Below are 21,549 nucleotides of genomic sequence, written 5' to 3' on the forward strand. Positions count from 1 at the left end.
GATAATAGCAACTGACTCCAAGGATTGTTATGAGTATCAAATGAATAGGTAACACACATTTTAATACTCTAAAATGTTACCAGACTAAAGAAAACTAATTTTTTTCAATTCCTGAGGAGTGGTAGGAGTGGTAGGAGTGGGATAGTTCCTAACATTGGATTCTATGGCTTACTGACCAACAGATTGTCCTCTGACAGCATTATTTGTGGCACTTCCAAGTCCTAGTAGCCTTAGAGTTTCTCAGGAATTGCTGCATTTTCACACTTCATCAAAATGAATTCACTAATTTTAAGGAGGCTTTCCAGAATATATATAGCAGCTAAGGAGCTACATATACCAGAGAGTCAATGTGGTGATCTTAGTAAAAGAAATGAACACTACCATGAGAAAGTGGGGAAGCATTTCAGTTTCTTTAGACACATTCTCTATTCTAAATATGACAAAAGAAATCATGCAGATTATTAGTTGGTGTTTATTTAACCTAGGTCCTTCAGTAATAAAACCATGAAGTTCTTAAAGTTGAAAAAGACCTTAGACACAACTTAGTATAGTCATCAGATTCCACAAGGCAGGTAATAAGGACCAGAAAAGTTAAGTGGCATGCTTACATTCATTAATTAACATCTCAGGGATCAGAGGGTAATCAAATTTAAGAAAGGGGAGGAACTTTAGAGAACATGTGATTCAGTCCCTCAAGGTCATACAGCTAGCCAGTAATGAAGCAAGATCCTTAGATTCTAATTATTATGCTCTTGCAACTATAGCAACTCTCTCTGAAATGGTATGGGGAAATTACTTTCATTGAGTAGATTTTTCAATATTCTTTTTAAACTTTAAATGTTTACATGCATCTCAACTGATCTTCAGTTCAGAACGTACAGCAGTCTATATATTGATTAGCAGAAAAATCCTGACTCTTCAATTGGTTAATTTAATTACAAGTCCATCTTGGACACAGGGTGAAGTGTAAGGCAATTATTCTAAGAAAAGGTGGCAGATGAGCTAAATTTTGAAGGACACTAAGGATTCTGAGAGGTCAAAGAGGGGGAAGAAATTTTTCCTAGAACCGTGAGACTGTCCCATATAAGCAGGAGATAGAAGGCTGTGGTCTAGTTTGTCTGGAGCAGAAAAACTACATGAAAGGAAGAAATGAGAAGTTAATCTAAATGGATAGATGAAAACCAGATTTTAGAGGGTCTAAAGCTGGGGTCCTCAAACTACAGTCCATGGGCCAGATGCAGCAGCTGAGGACATTTATCCCCCTCACTCAGGGCTATGAAGTTTCTTTATTTAAAGGCCCACCAAACAAAGTTTTTGTTTTTACTATAGTCCGGCCCTCCAACAGTCTGAGGGACAGTGAATTGGCCCCCTATTTAAAAAGGTTGAGGACCCCTGGATTCTAAAGCTAAGCTATAGATTTTTTATTTTATCTTAGAAAAAGCAATGGCAAATCTTAATTTGTTTTTAACGTGAATGGTTTGATCAAATTTGTGCCTTAGAATGTTTTGAGATACAGAGTAAGGGTGAAACCAGAGGCAGGGAGCTCAAATAAGAGCCTATTGCAATAATTCAGGGAAGAGGTCACTAGATTGGTGATTGAGTAGGAAAAAAGAAGGAAGCTGGGAGAGATTTGGAGGTGGAATCACAAAGACAATACTATAAGCATGAGATAAGCATGAGAATGAAAATCTGGGTGCATGGGAGAATGGAATTTCTCAAGAGAAAGTAATGTCTTTTATTGCTTATTTTGAGTAATTGCTGTTCCTTTTCCACTCAGCAACGGTCAGTTACTCTTTTAAAATCCTTCATCTTATTGCCTGTTCAATAGAATGGAAGTCCTGAAGAACTGGAAAAAAAAAAAAAATTGTCTTTGTATCTGTAGTGCTTAGCATTGTTATGCCATAATAGATATGTAATAAGTGTTTGTTTGTTAAAGACTCAGTTTTTTTTTTTTAATTGTTTACAAAAAGGCAACATAAATAGTCTGAAAGCCAGAAAGACCTTACTTTAAATCCCACTTTGGGCAAGTCTCTCAATGCTCCAAGAATTTTTAAAGATATCAGCCTGCATTGTTAGGCGTTCCCTCCATTAGAGCATTTGAAATAGCCCTATGCCTACAAAAAAACCAAAATGATCAGCTTGAACAACTCTTCAATTCATAGGTACATTCTTTAATGTTTTCACAATTAAAATAGATTAAAACATGAAAAGCTCAAATTTGTTATTGGTTTATATAGGCATTTTCCTCCTATTTCTGTGACTTCTGTATCCTTACTTCTACCCCTCCCCAAATCTAGCAAAGTAGTATAAGAAACAAAGTATCTTACTAAGAAATCCATTGACTCACTGATGAATGTAAATAAGATTTATTTTACATTCTTGTAAGAATGGGTTCCTAGGTTAGTAGACACACCTTTGAAACTCCAAAGGCAGTTTTTATTTCCTATCCTGAAGCAAGTTATAGGATCTGAATCTCCATCCCTTCTTACATAGTGAGTCCTTGCCCCCAAGGAGCTTACATTCTTCTGGGAGAAGATAACCAACCTCCATCCTTGATTATTCTTTGATATCCTGGTGGGTTTCAATTGAAGTCAGTTTTATATGCTCTATTTTAATTACATCATTATAGGTATGAATCTTATAGAATAGGTGTTAATCTTGTAGAACTATACTAAGTACTAAGTTCATGTACTGAAGTAGAGAACTATTACCGTGTTTCCCCGATAATAAGACACTGTCTTATTAATTTTTTTGGACAGAAAAACACCAGAGGGCTTATTTTCAGGGGAGGGCTTATTTTAATGAACATTGACAGCAATTTTAATAAACAGGTAAATGTGAACAAAAAAAAGTACCTTTATTCAATAATGATCATGTCATCTTCTCCAACAACATCATCATAAGTGTCCATACCCTGAATTCCGTCCTGGATGTCTTGCGCCTCTATTTCCTTCAGAAGAAGTGGACCCAATCTGTCATGTCCAGCAATATAGCTCTCTTTAAATGAGCATGTCTTGTCCAGGTAACCCGCTCATAGTGCCTTGGCGACACAGCTGTCAGTAATTTTATCCCATGACTATCACCCAAGTCACGACTTCTTGCAGACAGGGCTTCACAAAGTTTCCACATTGATTTCTTTCCATTCTATTTTCAATGTAGTCATTGACTTCCATGCGCAAATGGTCCTTGAATGGCTTGTTTATTGCAATATCAAGGGTGTGGAGATAGGCAGTCATTCCTGCAGGAATCATTACTTGATCTATTCTTCTCTCTGCAAGGTTCTTCATTTCTTTAGCATGGTGAGTGCTGGCTGAATCCCAGATTATCAGACCTCTTTGGTTACCTCGCATAACAAGTGGCAGCATTAAATCAACCCACTTTCTTATAACGGCTTGTGTACATCAGGCTTTTTCAATTTCAAGAACATAAATGCCTGATACACGTTCAATCTTATCTTTCTTGCCCTTACTGATGATTAGAGGTATGGCTTTCTTTCCATCCAAATGAATTGCCAAAATGCAGATGGCCTGTGCAGACAAAATAATAAAATTATGACCATCAGTCCTTCTTTTCACTCCATCACGCCCCTCAAAAATGTTTTAACCCCATCATGCTCCCTGAGTGCTCCTTCTATCCTCCATGATGCCCCCTGAGTTCTTCTTTTATCCTCCATCATGCCCCCTGAGTTCTTCTTTTATCCTCCATCATGCCCCTTTTATCTTCCATCATGCCCCCTCACTCCCGCTTACATACCGGGTTTTTATGTTGTCCTGCCTCAGCTCTCCTCCACGGCACTGCTCTCAATGGCGCCAACAAGCAAATCACGGAGGAAGAACAGGATGACACGCTCACTGCTGCAGCTCTGATTGGATGCAGCTCAGAGCGTGGCATGCGTTTCACCCGGGGGGGGGGGGGAGAGGGAAGAGAGGGGGGAAAGGACGATGCATACAGAGGGTACCATAATGTAGCATGTAGTGCAGAGGATCACCTTCACCACAGTAGCAATCTCAATAGGGCTTATTTTCGGGGGAGGGCTTATTTTAGAGGAATCTTACACAGTAAGGGCAGGGCTTATTTTCGGGATAGGTCTTATTATTGGGGAAACATGGTAGCAACCCTGTTTGTAGTGGCTAGAAACTGGAAAATGAATGGATGCCCATCAATTGGAGAATGGTTGGGTAAATTATGATATATGAATGTTATGGAATGTTATTGTTTTGTAAGAAATGACCAGCAGGATGACTACAGAGAGGCTTGGAGAGACTTACATGAACTGACGCTAAGTGAAATGAGCAGAACCAGGAGATCATTACATACCGCAACAACAATACTGTATGAGGATATATTCTGATGAAAGTGGATTTCTTTGACAAAGAGATCTAACTCAGTTTCAATTGATCAAGGATGGACAGAAGCAGCTACACCCAAAGAAAGAACACTGGGAAATGAATGTAAACCATTTGCATTTTTGTTTTTCTTCCAGGGTTATTTCTACCTTCTGTATCTAGGATATACTGTGGCATATTTAACATGTATAGGACTGCTTGCCATCTGGGGGAGGAGATGGAGGGAGGGAGGGGAAAAATCAGAATAGAAGTGAGTGCAAGAGATAATGTTGTAAAAAATTACCCTGGCATGGGTTCTGTCAATAAAAAGTTATTTTAAAAAAAATACAATGATCTAAGACAATTTCAATAGACTTAGGGTGGAAAGTGCCATCTACATCCAGAGAGAGAACTATGGTGACTAAATGCAGGTCAAGACATATTTCATTTTTTCCCTCTCCCTTTTGTGCTGATTTTTCTTTCCTAACATTACTAATATGGAAATATGTTACAAGTGATTGTACATGTATAATATATATCAGATTGCTTGTTGTTTTGAGGAGGGGAAGAGAGGGAATATGAATGTTGACATTTAAGTCTCCCTCTTGACATAGCTAGAGCCTTCGGCCTCTGTTCTCTGCACCCAGAGAAAGAAGCCCCATCCAGAAATTCACATGCCTGTTCTCAAGATCAAGATCAAAGAGATCATTGACCCTCATGGAAACCCCACTGTTGAAGTTGGTCTCTGCACTGCAGAAGGTCTTTTCTGAGCTGCTATGCCCAGTGGTCCTTCTACTGGCATCCATGAAGCCTTAGAGTTTGAAGATAATGATGATCCACTATTTGGGGAAAGAGGTCTCAAAAACAGTTAAGCACATCAATAAATATATTGCTTTGATCCTGATTAGCAAGAAACTGAATGTTGTAGAGCAGAAGAAAATTGATAAGTTGATGATAGAGGTCAATGGCACTGACAATAAATCTAAATTTGGTACAAATGCTATATTGGGAGTGTCTCTGGCTGTTTGTAAGGCTGGAGCTGCTGAGAAAGGTGTCTCTTTTTACTGCCATATTACTGACCTCGAAGCCAATAATGAAGTCATTCTGCCAGTTCCAGCAAGCTCCCATGCTGGTAATAAGCTGGGCATGCAGGAGTTCATTATTCTTTTTTGGAGCAACAACCTTCAAGGAGGACTTGTGCATTGAAACTAAGATCTACCATATCCTGAAGCATATGATTAAGCAGAAAGATGGACAGGGTGCTACTAACATAGAGAATGAGGGTAGCTTTGCTCCTAACATCCTAGGAAGTAAAGAAACTCTGGAGCTGCTAAAGAATGCTATTGGTAAAGCTGGCTATAGTGATAAGGTTGTAATTGGCATGGGTGTTGCTGCCTCAGAGTTCTTTTGATCTGGGAAATATAACTTGGACTTTAAGTCTGCTGATGATCTTAGCAGTTACATCTCTCCTTCTGAGATTGCAGACCTCTACAAGACTTTCATGAAGGACTATCTAATGATTTGTATTGAAGATCCATTTGACCAGGATGATTGGGAAGCTTGGAAGGATTACATTGCCACTGCAGGTATTTAGGTGGTAGGGGGTGATCTCACAGTGACCAATCACAAGTACATTGAAAAGGCTGTAAATGAGAAAGCCTGCAACTACCCCCTACTCAAAGTGAACCAGATTGTCTCTGTGACTCTCCACACGTGCAAGCTAACCTAGTCCAATGGGTTGGAGTAATGGTTCCCCATTGTTCCAGGGAGACTGAAAATACTTTCATTGCAAACCTATACTGGACAGATCAAGATTGGTGCCCCCTGTCAATCTGACCATCTGGCCAAGTATAATCAACTTTTTAGAACTGAGGAAGAGCTAGGAAGCATGGCTGAATTTGCTGGATGGAACTTCAGAAAACCTCAGGCCAAGTAAACTCCATGGCAGGGAGTCCTCCAAGTTAAGAGCTAGCAGGCACTGGTCACCTCTATAGAAGTCTGCTCCTATCCAAAGAATAGGCTATACCAAGTACTAGACTAGTTTTGTTCTAGGGGCAGAGGCCTCTGCTGTTTAACTTCCCTCTCTCCTTCACCTTTCTGTGATGTTATCATTGCTTTATTAGAACTGTCTTATTAGAGACTGCAGCTGATCATCTGCATCTGATGCTCTGTCAGAAGACTTTATTGTCGTCTGACTGGGTTATAATAACCTATTCTTACCCTCATGGATATGAGCCATATATGTGGAGCCATATACTTGTAATGCAGCCCCATTAAGCCCAGGCCAGATCCTTAATGGCTTTTATATGCATAATAAAAATATTCAGTAACCCATTGGGGGGAAAAATGAATGCTGAAAACTATCTTTATATGTAATTGGAAAAATAAAATACTATTGACATAAAATGACAATAAGCTGCCACTCAGTAGAATGACTTGTCACATGTATAATATTCAACAGCGATGAAATCAGTTCCAAACTGAAGAAAAATTCAATGCGTTCTATGCTGAGGTAAATTTCCTAAAGCTCAAAAGAAATGTATTGTATTTCTCTGTTAACAGCAATAAGGGCAAGTTGGATAATTGTTTTTATTTTAAGAAACTAATCATCTTTTAAACCCTTCCATATGATAGTCATCTTCATGTTTCCCTGAAAAAGGAACTCACTTAAAACAGTTTATGAAAATACTTGTGGAGATCAGAGCCTTACTGGCCCCTGCTGTTGGGTTCAGTGCCAAAATGTTAACAGCTGTGGAGACATTAAGGACAACTTCATTGAGATGCAGTGTGTCTGAATTTCCCCTTAATATTGAACATGTAGCCCAACATCTTTGGACTTGAACATGCTAAATCAAACCCTTTTTTCCCCTTAGGCTTTTTAAAAGATCAGACATTATTCCAACCTGGCCAATTGCCTACTAATTCAAATTAAGTTTTCCTTCCTTTATACAAAGGATATTGATTCTTTTAGAATTTTCAAGCATCTACAATTGCCTTATTAATTGTCTCTTTTCTCAGGTTTCCTTTACTTTCTCGGGAAACTCTGTTCAGGTAGCTGTTTTTGTCACATAACTATGACTGCTAATTCATGAAGGTTTAATGTCTCTGTCCTCTCTTCTGTTTCCTATGCATGAGCATTGTTTCTCCTAGCCAGTTTCTCAACCACTGACTTTCTTATTCCCATGACTCATTGTTAGAGAAACTTGCCAGTTCACAGCTGTTTGCCTCTAGTAGGCAGAAGGATTGATTTGATGGCTGAGCTTAAAACTCAGTTTTATTGAGCTTAAGAATAATTTTCCACAGTGTTACTGACTTCTTGTTGTTGAACATTTGAGATCTTGTTGAAATGGAGTTAAATTTGGAAGTTTACAAGTCTGTTTTTTTTTTTCTCATTCATACAGCAAAACTTTATTAAGCTCCTGCAACATGCAAGGCACTGTACTGCCTTTGAAATGGGAATATAATGATTTCTTGAACATAGTTTCTTCCTTCAAAGAGCTTAAGAGACCCATTATGGTAGCGTGGTATCATGGGTAGAGATAGCTTCTGCTTAAGGTAAAGGCCAAATGCTATGACAGAAAAAATATTCACTACATCAGAGGACCTAGTAGGAGCTTATAGTGGATAGAGTGCAGGGATTGGGGACAAGAAGACCTGAGTTCAAATGTGATCTCAGACACTTAACTGTGTTCCTTGGCTAAGTATCTGCCATTATTATTTTCCTTGACTGTAAAAATGGGAATAATAATAACATCTACCTTGAGAGGTTGTTGTCAGGATCAAATAAAATATTTGTAAAATAAGTGCTTAGCACAACATCTAGTACATACAATGAGCACTACATAAATGCCAGTTATTGTTGTGGTTATCATTAGAAAGACATGCATTCTAAAACCACCTCAGACACTAACTAATTTTGACTCTTAGTAAGTGGCTTAGCTTCTGGACTCCTAGTTTCTTCATATATTAAAAAAAAAATTGCAAATCTTAAAAAAATAAAAAAATACAAATTATAAAAATAAAATAAAGTAAGTTGTTAGACTAAAATTTGTTGTTGTTGTTGTTGTTCAGTTATTTCAGTTTTATTCTTAGCAAAGATGCTTGAATGATTTCCCATGTCCTTTTTTGGCTCATTTTGTAGATAAGGAAACTAAGTCAAACTAAGTTAATTGACTTGTCCAGGGTGACAACTAGTAAGTGTCTGAAGCCAAATTTGAACTCAGAGAGCATTCTATGCACTGTGGTGCCATCTCTCTCTCTGCTCTTAGATATAGCCTGAAATGAAGTCCTACTTCAGGCACATTTTAACCATGTGAGCTGGAACAAGTCACTTACTTAGCGATTGTGTCCCAGAGACCCAGAGATGGCCACTGATCTGAATTGATTACTAAGATTTTTCTCCCTGAAAGTTTCCTTTTCCTATGTTAATAATGGTTCTATCTTCCTTTACTTCCTCAGTTCCCCCAAATATAGTATATGTAGTAAAGTAACAATAAGCATTTATTTAGCATCTACTACTATGGGCTACACATATAGATGAGATTCATATAAATTATACAACATAATTCATATAAAATATAAATTATATAAAATCATATACAATAATATAACAGGTTCAAAATTTGTTTTCAAAGAGTATTAAGAGCAGTAATAAGAGTCTCATAAAGAAATGAGACAGGGAAGATGTATATACTTATAAATTCATTATAATGCAAATTGGAGGATTATTAAGTGCTCAAAAAAAGTAATAAGAGATTTAGATGGGGAAAAAAAAAACATTTTCAACTTGGTGTTTTGAAGAGGGCAGAATTTAAACTTACCCTCAAATGGTGAATAGAATGATAATAATTATGATGAAGATGCTGGATATTCCAGGCATAAGATAAAGGTTAGACAATAAATAAAGATAAATGCTTAGAGGAAGAAAATCTTCAGAGATGTTTGGTGTGGCTAGAATGCAGAATTCATGAAGGAAGTAGGATGAGATTAGGAGCCAGTCTCCCACCCACAATGGGTTTTCACTACTTCACAATGTGACAGACATTCCACAGGAAAGCATCAGTTAATCAATATTTCTAAACAAAAAAAAGTAAAAGATTTTTAAAGTTTCTTTTCATATAGAAGTTTACATATGCCTATTTTCCTGAAATGTTTGTAATGACTTAAGAGCAGATGAAACTAACCTAATATACATGAGCACATCATAATGCTATGTGTAAGATAATTCATATTATATACTGCTTAGGAATTTTTATGTCATACTTTTTCTTCCTTTACAATTTTAACATGTTGAGCCATTTATGATGTCATCTAAAATTTTATATGATCCCCATATAAGAATTAGTCTTTGGAATTACCACTAGAATATTGAAAATCTTATCAACTTTTTGGGGGGAAACACCAAAACTTCTGGCTTTCAACTGGGCCATTTGGCTTTATGTTTAAACATCATTCTCCTGAAACAAGGTATTCGTTGATTAATTAAATGAATAAATGCCCAGGTTGGTGGATAGCATAAAATCTCAGCAATGAAAATACCTACTTTTTTTTTGCCCTTGCTTTATCATTGATTATTTAGTAAATTCATTACTAATGAATTTCAAGATTTTCATTAGTTTTGGGGGGTTTATGGCTCATAATTGGCAAATTCTCCATTTTCTGCAACTTGTTTATATTCTGTGTAAATTATATATAATATGGATATAAGCCAAGGCCATTTCTTTTTCTTTTCTTTTTTGTTTAACTTACTTCAGAAAGTACTTTTTTTAAATATGATAATCTGGAGTTTGAAAGAGGACATTCAATTTCTTTAGTCTGGCCCATTCATGAATAGAAAATCCTGCACGGTATAAATGCAGAGTACCCTAGATGTGGAGTCCAGGAAATCAAATTTTGACTCAGCTTTGATTTTGTACAAGTCTCTATTTCCTTATTTATAAAATAGGGATGACATAGCAGCACCTACTTCCCAGGGTTGTTGAAAAATAAAATGTGACCATATATGTAAAGTGATTTGCAAATCTTAAAGCTATATGTAAATACTATTATTATAATTTCTGGCAAGGCTCAAAGAAGTGAAAAGACTTTCATAAAAGATAATAAGTGGTGAGTCTAGGACTAAAATTCAAATCTTCTTACTGTTATATTATGTTGCATATAGTTAGTGTATGCTTTTAAAAAACAAATTAAATTCAATATTTACTTTAGATAAGAAATAAGTAGGAAAGAGAAAGGAAATCACATAAACCTCAGATCCATTTCTATCTCCATTTTTATAAATAATAAAGATCACTATATTTTGTAGAATAATCTGAAAATAATGTCAAATTAATTAAAAGCATTATTACAAAGTGAAGAAACATGTCATGTTGATTTCAAATTATTTTATTTTGTAAAAATAATTTAGAAAATAGTCCTTGTGCACAAATGAATATCAAATGATAACATGTTGAAGGCTGAGTAATGAATTTTTGAACTGTGCTAAGAAATTTACATGTATTATCTCATTTTATCCTGTCAATATCCTGAGAAGTAGGTCCTATTATTATTCCCATTTTACCAATGAAGAAACAGACAGATAGCAATTAAATGACTTGCTCAGAGTTGTATAGCTAATAAGTATCTATGGTCAGCTTTGAATTCAGGTCTTCCAAACTCCCAACTTAGCACTCTATCCACCATACTACAGTTGCCTCTGTTCCACTTTATAAAATAGAGAAAAGGTAAGTTATGCAAAGGAAAAGCTGTATGGACACATGGGATAGTAATTGACTTTCAGGAAGATCTAGCAATAAATTCATCTTGTAATATAGGTTGGCTATGTTACCCTGGTCATTCTTAGTGACTTCGGGCAAGATCCTAAGACTAGATGGTACATGTATGTATGAGTAAAAGAAACTCCTCACAAGAAACAAACAAAAAATATTCAACTGCATTGAAAAAAAGGGTAGGTAGTGGGGGGAATCATTAAAAATGGTATTTCTGAAAGCCAAGATGGTGGAATGAATAGTAAATCACTATAACTCTCCCACATTCATTTTCATTGTGCTAAAATAGCACACAAAATAAATCCTGGAACAGCAGGACCAGTAAAAAGATGGAATAAAATGATCTTTGAACCCAAGAAATTTGGAAGACCAAAGGAAAAATCTGTCTCACTCAAGTAATAGGGAAGTCCAGGACAGGAAGCATTATAGTAAGCCAGCAGCAAGTCCCACCTGAAAAAACCATTGGGAGATTGTGAGCCTTAGTGCAGTGGAGCAGATCATCACCAACACCAGGACCCTTCCCTGTCTATGTCTTAGTATAGCCAGGGGATTGGGCAGACTCTAACTCTGACAACAACCTCATGCTTCAGTGTAGCCACTGGGAAATAGGCAGCCTCCAACAGCCAGATCTCACTGTTTCAGTGTAACCCCAGGGAAACACCGAAATATTCAATGTCCTCAGCACATGCCAAACACCAGAATTAGGATCCTGGTTCAGCAGCAGGAAAGCTACCAGAACCTTATGGCTTTTAGCGGTGCAGCCACCTACAAACCCATGCCTTTAGTGCAGTATCAGACATGGGGATCCCCCATGGACCTCAGGACAACATTGGGGTAGCACCAGATAACCAGCCACAGCCTGTACCCCTGGCTCAAAAAGCCTGAGACAGTGTCTTTTCCATGTCAGGAGTAGAGCTCAAATTTAAAAGAAAGGAAAAAGGTCAGAAAAAGAATCTGACCATAGAAAGTTATTATGGTAACAGGGAAGATCAAAACAGAAACTCATAGGAGGATAGTAATAAAACACAGTAAAAACCTCAAAGAAAGACAGAAGTGGCCTCAAGCCCAGAAAGAATTCATGAAAGAGCTCAAAAAAGCTCAAAAAATCATTTGAGAGGTAGAAGAAAAATTGGGAAAAGAAATGAGATCGGTGAAGAAAAAAAATTTTTTTTAAATAACTTTTTATTGATAGAACGCATGCCAGGGTAATTTTTTACAGCATTATCCCTTGCATTCACTTCTGTTCCGATTTTTCCCCTCCCTCCCTCCCCCCCCTCCCCTAGATGGCAAGCAGTCGTTTACATGTTGAATGGGTTACAGTATATCCTAGATACAATATATGTGTGCAGAACCGAACAGTTTTCTTGTTGCACAGGGAGAATTGAATTCAGAAGGTATAAATAACCCGGGAAGAAAAACAAAAATGCAAGCAGTTTATATTCATTTCCCAGTGTTCTTTCTTTGAGTGTACCTGCTTCTGTCCATCTTTGATCAATTAAGGCTCTCTTTATCGAAGAGATCCACTTCCATCAGAATACATCCTCAAACAGTATCGTTGTTGAGGTATATAATGATCTCCTGGTTTTGCTTATTTCACTCAGCATCAGTTCATGTAAGTGTCACCAGTCCTCTCTGTATTCATCCTGCTGGTCATTCCTTATAGAACAATAATATTCCATAACATTCATATGCCACAATTTACCCAACCATTCTCCAATTGATGGACATCCATTCATTTTCCAGTTTCTAGCCACTACAAACAGGGCTGCCACAAACATTTTGGCACATACAGGTCCCTTTCCTTTCTTTAGTATCTCTTTGGGGTATAAGCCCAGTAGAAACACTGCTGGATCAAAGGGTATGCACAGTTTGATAACTTTTTGAGCATAGGTCCAAATTGCTCTCCAGAATGGCTGGATGTGTTCACAATTCCACCAACAATGTATCAGTGTCCCTGTTTTCCCACATCCCCTCCAACATTCCACATTATCTTTCCCTGTCATTCTAGCCAATCTGACAGGTGTGTAGTGGTATCTCAGAGTTGTCTTAATTTGCATTTCTCTGATTAATAATGATTTGGAGCATATTTTCATATGTCTATAAATAGTTTCAATTTCTTCGTCTGAGAATTGTCTGTTCATATCTGACCATTCATCAATTGGAGAATGGTTTGATTTCTTATAGATTAGAGTCAATTCTCTATATATTTTGGAAATGAGGCCTTTATCAGAACCTTTGATTGTAAAAATGTTTTCCCAGTTTATTGTTTCCCTTCTAATCTTGTCTGCATTTGTTTTGTTTGTACAAAAACTTTTCAATTTGATATAATCAAAATTTTCTATATTGTGGTCAATAGTGATCTCTAGTTCTTCTTTGGTCATAAATTCCTCCCTCCAGTGAAGAAAATTATGAAAAAAGCATCAATAGCTTGGAAAAACAACTGCTTAAAAAGTAGAATGGGCCAAATGAAAAAGGAAATACAAAAGAGAGTGAGGAAGGGAGAAAAAATTTGAAATTCAAAATTTTGTAAAACAGAATGCTAAAGAGATGTAACTAAGAAAAAAAAATAATATAATACTTTCAAAACAATAGATACAAAGATAAAATGCTATTTTTCTTTTATTCATATTCTTACCCCCATCCTCCACTTTTTAAAAGAAGTCTAGTATCTTTGTTTTTCTTTTTCAAAATTTAATTTCCAGTCTTATTATTTTTGATTATATTCATTGTCTCTTCTCTCCCCTTTCCACATCTCCAGAACCCTACCCTCAATCCCCTTTGAAAAGAAAAACAATTTAGCAAAACTAACCAACATGACAATCATATTGGACAGCATATGCAGCATTCCACCCCCATTCAGCAAATTTCCGATGCCTCAGAGAACGCGCTGTCCCCTGTTTATAAAAATGTTCACTTCTCCATTGGATCATTGGATCATATCCCTGATTGCCTTGTCAAGTATACTTTTATAGATAGCTTAGAATCAGATACAACTAAAAAATGAGTGGGCTTATGATTAATATTAACTTGGACAAGTTGTTTAACTTTGTCTTAATTTTGTCATCTATTAAATGAGAGGGTTGGAGTAGAGAGCTAGTCTAGCTAGTTCTATAGTCCCTAACTCTATTATTATAAAAGTACCAGATAATCAAATAAGAGAGGGAATCAAAATGATACATAAGGGAAACAGCAGGATTATTGAGGCCACAGGAAGTAGAGGGATCCCTGGCAAATTTTAAAACTCTTTTGTTTTTGGAGAACTTTGCTAATATACCTGGCTTGGCCTCTCCATCCCCCCCTGCAGGTGGCATATCTCCTGAGAAGTCAGAGGACATGTCCGGCCTTACTCATTCTTGGTATCAGGACCTTGGAGGAAGGCATGATTATTGATTTCTAAGAAATGCATCTGCCATTCTAAGGAAGACATCTGCCAGACATCATTATCTGTTATGTGAATATCTTTCTGTATGATGTATTGAATATTGTTAGAATACAGATATAGTAGTAATCTAATTTGAACACTTAGGCATCTGTAACTGAACATATAAACCTTAGCTATATAAACCTTGGTGTAATTCTGAATAAACAGACTCCTGTTTCACCACCCTCCTAAGCCATGCCTCTTCACTCCTTGTCCAAGAATCAGGCATGGGGCTGGTTCTGTACCTCTCCCATGACTGGATCTGGACACAGGAGCCAGTGGGAAAGAAGGGAGTAAGCATTTATATAGTACTTGCTATGTGTCAGGCATTGTGCTAAGTACTTTACAAATATTATCTTGTTTGATCTTGACTACAAATCCAAAGATTTGGTAAATCTTTGCATGTGTAAAGATATATCAAAAACCTAGCAAAGAAAATGAGGATGTGATGTCATTACTATTCTCCATGATTTCCAAGCTGACCAATCTCTGTTCCCTAAATATACCCTATCTATACTTTCCCATTCACTAGACAGTGCTCACCAAAGTTGGAACTAGAAGTTCAAGAGGGCAGAGGGAAAGGGGCATACCATGACTACAGAAGCAAGCTATAATTGTTTACAAGATAATGTGTATCAGTCAAAGGAAAAGTAGGAAAATGGGTCATATTCTATATTCCCCAAAGCAGGTAATCATAAGGATTGTCTCAACCAATGACATTTAATTTTTATCCATCACAATCCAAAACTTCCCTCTTCCATCTTCCCTATTATTTTTTAAAGTTTTTTTTAAATCTCATTGGATGTTAGAAATCTCATTTTTTAATTGTAATAAGTTCATTTATTTTTAATACATATTCCTTTATGAAACATGTTGGGAGAGAAAAATCAGAGCAAAAGAGAAAAAACATGGAAGAGAGAAAACATCGAAAAAAGAAGTGAATATAGCATGTGTTGATAGCATTCAGTCTACTTAGTTCTTTTTCAGGATGCAGATGGCATTTTCTATCCAGAGTCTACTGAGATTGCTTTGAATCATTGAATCACTGAACCACTGAGAAGAACCAAGTGGTTCACAGTTGATCATTGCACATTCTGCTGTTATTGTATAGAATGTATTTTTGATTCTATTCGATTCACCCAGCCTCAATTCATGTAAATCTTTCTAGGCCTTTCTATAATCAGTTTGTTCATCGTTTTTATAGAACGATAATATTCCATTACCTAAATGTTCCACAGTTGTTCAGCCATTCCCCAAGTGATGGGCATACACTCATTTTCCAATTCTTTGCTATCACAATAAGAGTTGCTACAAATATTTTTGCACATATGGGTCTTATTCTCTTTATGATTTCCTTGGAATACAGACCCAGTAATAATTGCAGGGGTTCTTAAACTTTTTAAATAGGGGGCCAGTTCACTGTCCCTCAGACCATTGGAGGGCTAGACTATAGTAAAAACAAAAACTTTTTTGGTGGGCCTTTAAGTAAAGAAACTTCATAGCCCTGGGTGAGGGGGATAAATGTCCTCAGCTGCCGCATCTGGCCATTGGGCCGTAGTTTGAGGAGCCCTGGTAGGGTAATGCTTGGTCAAAGAGTATATAGTCCTCTGGCATACTTTGGCATGCCTTTGTCCTTTGGGTATAGTTCCAGATTGTTTTCCAGAATGGTTGGATCATTTCACAACTCCACCAATAATGCAATGATGTCCCAGTGTTCCCATATCCCCTCCAACATTTATCATTAACTTTTCTTGTCATCTTAGCCAATCTAAGAGGAGTGAGGTGATACCTCAGAATTGATTTTTTTTTTACATTTCTCTAATCAATAGTGATTTAGAACATTTTTCCTATAACTATAAATGACTTTAATTTCATCATCTGAAAATTCATCATCTGAAAATTTCATCATCAATTGGGGAATGACGTGTATTCTTATAAATTTGATCCAGTTCTTTATATACTTTAGAAATGAGATCTTTATCAGAAATACTGGCTGTAAAGATTTTTTCCTAGCTTGGTATTTCCATTCTAATCTTGTTTCTGTTGGTGTTGTTTGTGCAAAACATTTTTAATTTAATGTAATCAAAATTGTGCATTTTGTCTTTCATAATATTTTCTAGTTCTTCTTTGATCATAAATTCTCCCTTCTCAAAGATTTGATAGGTAAATCATCTCTTGTTCTTCTAATTTATTTATGGAATCATCCTTTATGCCCTAATCATGTATTCATTTTGACCTTTTTTTAGTATGGGGTATGAGATATATATGTATACCAGGATTATGACACATTATTTTCCAGTTTTTTTTCTTTATTGTGTATAATGTATTTCTGGTTCTGCTTGATTCGCAATTTTTGTCAAATAGTGAATTATTATTCCAGAATTTGGAGTTTGGGGGTTTATCAAATACTAGATTGCTCTAGGCCTTGATTTTTGTGTCATGTGTATCTAATCTATTCCACTGATCCACCACTCTATTTCTTAGCCAGTACCAAATGGTTTTGATTACTGCTGTTTCATAATATAGTTTTAGTTTTGGTGCTGCTATCTGTATCTTCTTCATTACTTTCCTTGATATTCTTGACTTTTTGTTCTTTCAAGTGAATTTTATTATTTTTCTAATAATCTGAAATAATGTTTTGGCAGTTTGATTGGTATGGCAGTGAACAAATAGACGAATTTAGGCAGAATTGTCATTTTTATTATATTAGCTCAGCCTTTCCATGAACAATTGATATTTTTCCAATTTTTAGATCTCATTTTATTTGCATAACAAGTGTTCATATCGTTCTTGGATTTGTCTTGGCAAGTAGACCCCCAAGAATTTTATTTTAATTTTAAATGAAATTTCTCTTTCTATCTGTTGCTGATGGGCTTTGTCAATAATATATGTGTGTGTGTATATATAATATATACATATTTATATATATGTATAGATACACATATATCTATACATATAAATAGATAGATTGATAGCTATAATAGTGGTGATAATGAGCATAATGTTTCACCCTTGATCTTATTGGGAATATGTCCAGCTTGTCTGCATTACAAATAATACTTGCTGTAAATCTCCTTGCTAAAATTTTATTTAATCTTAACAACCTTTAATAAAATAAAAAATTTTATTTAAAATTTTTGCATCAATATTCATTAGGCAGTTGGTCTGTAATTTTCTTTTCTGTTTTGGCTCTTCCTGGTTTGGGCATCAGTGCCATATTTGTGTCATTCATGTCTGACTTTTGAGATATCTAGAACATAGTAGATAGTTAAATACTTGTTCCTTTCTTTCCCTTTCCTTCCTCTCTAATCCTATGCATTTTATGTTATTATTTTAAAATCATTTTTGTGAAAAAAGGTCAATAGATTTCCGCAGATCTTTAAAAAATTCTATAATACACAAATACAAACACTGTAAAAATTAAGTACCATGGCCCTAGGCAAACCAATATGCCAATCTTTGACCTGTATGCAAATGACTTCTTGTATTACTGTATTACTTATTCTTACTAGATTACCTAACATAAATTATTTTTACAATCCATTGATATTATTGGTTTTTTGGGGGGAAATGTTGCCTCAACTTACAATTTTTTACATTAAATAGTGACCATAGAAATAAAGAGAGCTTAGATAGTTTTGTATTAACCCATTAGGTTTACAATGAGTGGTGTGAATTATTTTGACATTTATATTTTAGCAATCATAATCTGCTAAATTAACAATTTTATTGTCTTTAAAGTTGTCTCGTTGTTGCACAATGTTTCTCAGCAAAAATTATTCCATGTCCCATTTCTCTTCTTCTGCTGAAATGTTTTCTTATTATCAAACCACACCAACTGCCTGTTTTGAAAATTAGTCTGACTGGCGCTTCTGACATCTGCTAAGTTGGACACAGAAGGCAGGCTTTCCATTCACCAGGTGACAATAAAGCCAGGCTTTCTGGTGGAGAGAACAGGGAGTTGGGAAATAGAGGGAGTATGTAGGGAGTGGGAAAAAGGTAGACTAGAAATTTCCTTTCTTCCCAGATAATGGATTTCTTTTGTGAGAGCTCTGGACACCTGAAATTGCATCAAAGTAAGGGAAAGCAAAAACTTACTCTTTCAGGGGCAAGTTTTTTTTTTTTTCTTTTCACCAACTCTGTATTACTAGTCCAATATAATCACTTATTCAATGAATTTCATCTGAATTTCTTGGCATTTCCGGAAAGCCCATATAATTTTGCATCTGTCTCACAAGCATTTCTGTAGCCCCCAGAAACTTGGTATCTAAAGTGTCTGAGAGAAATTCTATCATGGTCAACCCCAGGACTAAAAGAAGATATAGCCAACTAGGACAAGAAAAATCTCTCCTTGACTCCATAAGGGCCTTTTAAGGTTAAATAGTAAAGAAACTGGTACAGACAATGACACTAATATACTCATCAGAAACATAGGGAAGTTTACATAGCCTATAAAACTGATTGTGAGTACCTTGCAGATTTAAAGAGTTATCAGTTAAATATGTCAAAATTCTCCTTGATGAGGTCACAAAAGCAGCAGACCACTCTGCCATACCACATGAGCTGTACATGACTGGAACAAAGAGTTAGTGAAACCATTTTCATAATGGCTTCAAGGTCCATTTTATTTAAAATGTAGGGATAGGGTGAAGATTACATTATGAGAGTTTAGAGAATTATAAACACATTTCAGACAGAGTGAGTACTGTTAGACTCTTATCCAGTGGTGTCATGCTCAAATAAAAACAATAAATAGAACCCTATTTTATTGTATTTATATTTATTTTGTTAAATGTTTCCCAATTACATTTTAATTTGATTCAAGCCAAATTTAATTTGATTCAAGTTGTCGGTCACTGGGGCTTAGCTGGATGTTTGACACCATTGTACCATTGATCTGGATTGGAGAGAATTTCTTTCCTAAGAAATATCAATCTGACCATGAGGTAGAAAGTACATGAAATATTTTGTGTAAGAATACTGGATTATAATCAAAAGACTTCAGGTCCAAATCTGAAATTTTTTACATGTGATGGTTGAAATAGATCACTGGTTCTCAAGTGGTTCCTGAAATCCTTTTATAGTATCCACTAGATCGAAACTACTAAGACATTTTGAATTGTAATACCACTTGAGCTATATGCATGGCCAGGACAAAGAGTTGGTGCAATCCTGTCCATAATGATATCTAGGTCATTTTATTAAAAATGTAGGAAGTGGGCTAACTTATATATCAATATATATTACTAGGGTGTGCTGAAGCCAGGTCATGTTATTAAAGATCTGAATTGCCAGAGACCATCTCCAGTGAAAACTGAGTGTGAATCTGAAATGAATATCTGAGGTCAGGGAAAAGATATGCTTTGCAATCTCCATTTATTAATCTGATAGCCAGGGTTTATATATACTTTAAGCTAGTGTTACGTTAACACTAGCTACCTCCAGGTGATGTCATATACATTATGCATAAACCATACTTTGACATTTCTGTATCCACTTCACTATCAATATCAAGGTACTTATTAAAACAGAATTGTAAATAGCATAATTGTGATGTTCATCAATACCAACAGAATTGTAAATAGTTGTGATATTTATCAATACCAAAGTATTTATCAAAACAGAATTGTAAATAGCAGAAATTATCATACCAATATTTTTACCAAGACAGAGTCATAAATAGCATAACTGGATTGCCTTGTTCCTGTCACATGCATTTTCCATTAAGATTATACTAAATTTATCTTGAGTATGTTTTTCATATAGAGAGCACATCTCAAGTAATACCTGAACCAAACTCTTCCTATATGTGGACTTATTCAATACTTACCCTCTACATTTCCCTATTTTTTATTCAGAAGATGAAGTTTATGACTGTCAGTTTCTGTAGTTGACAATAATTGAAAAATATACCATAAAGCACAAAGGGCTAGGGAAATGAGTATAAGAATGACACATGCAAGAGGACCAAAATGCAAAAGCATAGAAGTCAGATCATTTACAGGATTTATCATTTTTAATCATTTAAATATTTGGTTTGCTATACTATCAGAATCAATTCAAGGGACACTACTTTTTGCCATATTTTCTGCCAAGGCAGCCAACTGAGATATATCCCAGGTGACATTAGAATTATGTATAGCTCCATTTATTCTGTTCCTTATTTGAAGCCATGTCACACTGGTGGTATCATTATTCCATCTATATGAAATTACATATACATGAGAGAATGTATAATCACAAGTTAGGTGTAATTAAGTTTCCAAATTGTTTATATGATCCCCTAATCATATTAATGATTGTTCCATTAACTTTAGTCCTTGTTTTCATTCATTATCTATATTAATTTGTTCTTTAAGAGCTTGTGATTCTTTTTTTACTAACTGATCTGCAAATTGGGCAGTCTTAAATAGATTCTGCTAGAGCTGTACCTGAAACAGCAAGTGAAGTAATAATGGCTATAGCTGCTAGAACTCCAACAATGAGTAATCCAACAAGTCTCATTTTCCTACTTCTGTTTTTTAATTTTTGTTTGATGTTAACTCAAGCCTGTTTACCTGCTGATCTATGGTGATTGATCTTACTAGGCATCATCACATGGGAGATATGTTCAATAATAAGAACCATATGTAGTGAATTAGAAGTAAGACATTGGAACAAAACACAATTGTAACATTTTACAATATATCCTCCTGGCCAATTCATGATATGGATTCTAGTGCCATTCCTTAGAAGAGTATCTGTAGTTAGAAACATCTATGTATATTTTAAACATTCCAGTACAGTATATTTCTGAGGGATCTGAAATATCATAAAATCCCATATTTGAGATGTAAAAATTTATACCATCATAAATTCCAAATACATTGTAACAAGGGACCCATCCAAACACTGGATAATTTGGGGTCCTACACCAATCAATTCTAGTTCCTCCCTAAACCAATGGGGCCCAAAGTCCTTTAGGAGCAGGAGAAGGTGATTTCATCTTCTGAAACTACTTCCTGCTGAGAATGGGCGTAGAGCTGAATCACCTGCA

The 21,549-nt window shown here is 35.7% G+C and overlaps 1 protein-coding gene and 1 pseudogene across 1 annotated transcript in view; both read left to right on the forward strand.

Moving 5' to 3' along the window:
• ARSJ (arylsulfatase family member J) overlaps positions 1–21,549 on the forward strand; it is a 125,813-nt gene that overhangs the window by 28,974 nt on the left and 75,290 nt on the right. The window lies entirely within an intron of this gene.
• Positions 5,000–6,261, forward strand: LOC127541791 (alpha-enolase-like; annotated as a pseudogene).

This window comes from Antechinus flavipes, chromosome 6, assembly GCF_016432865.1.
Source record: "Antechinus flavipes isolate AdamAnt ecotype Samford, QLD, Australia chromosome 6, AdamAnt_v2, whole genome shotgun sequence".
In the NCBI taxonomy this organism is placed as follows: Eukaryota; Metazoa; Chordata; class Mammalia; order Dasyuromorphia; family Dasyuridae; genus Antechinus; species Antechinus flavipes.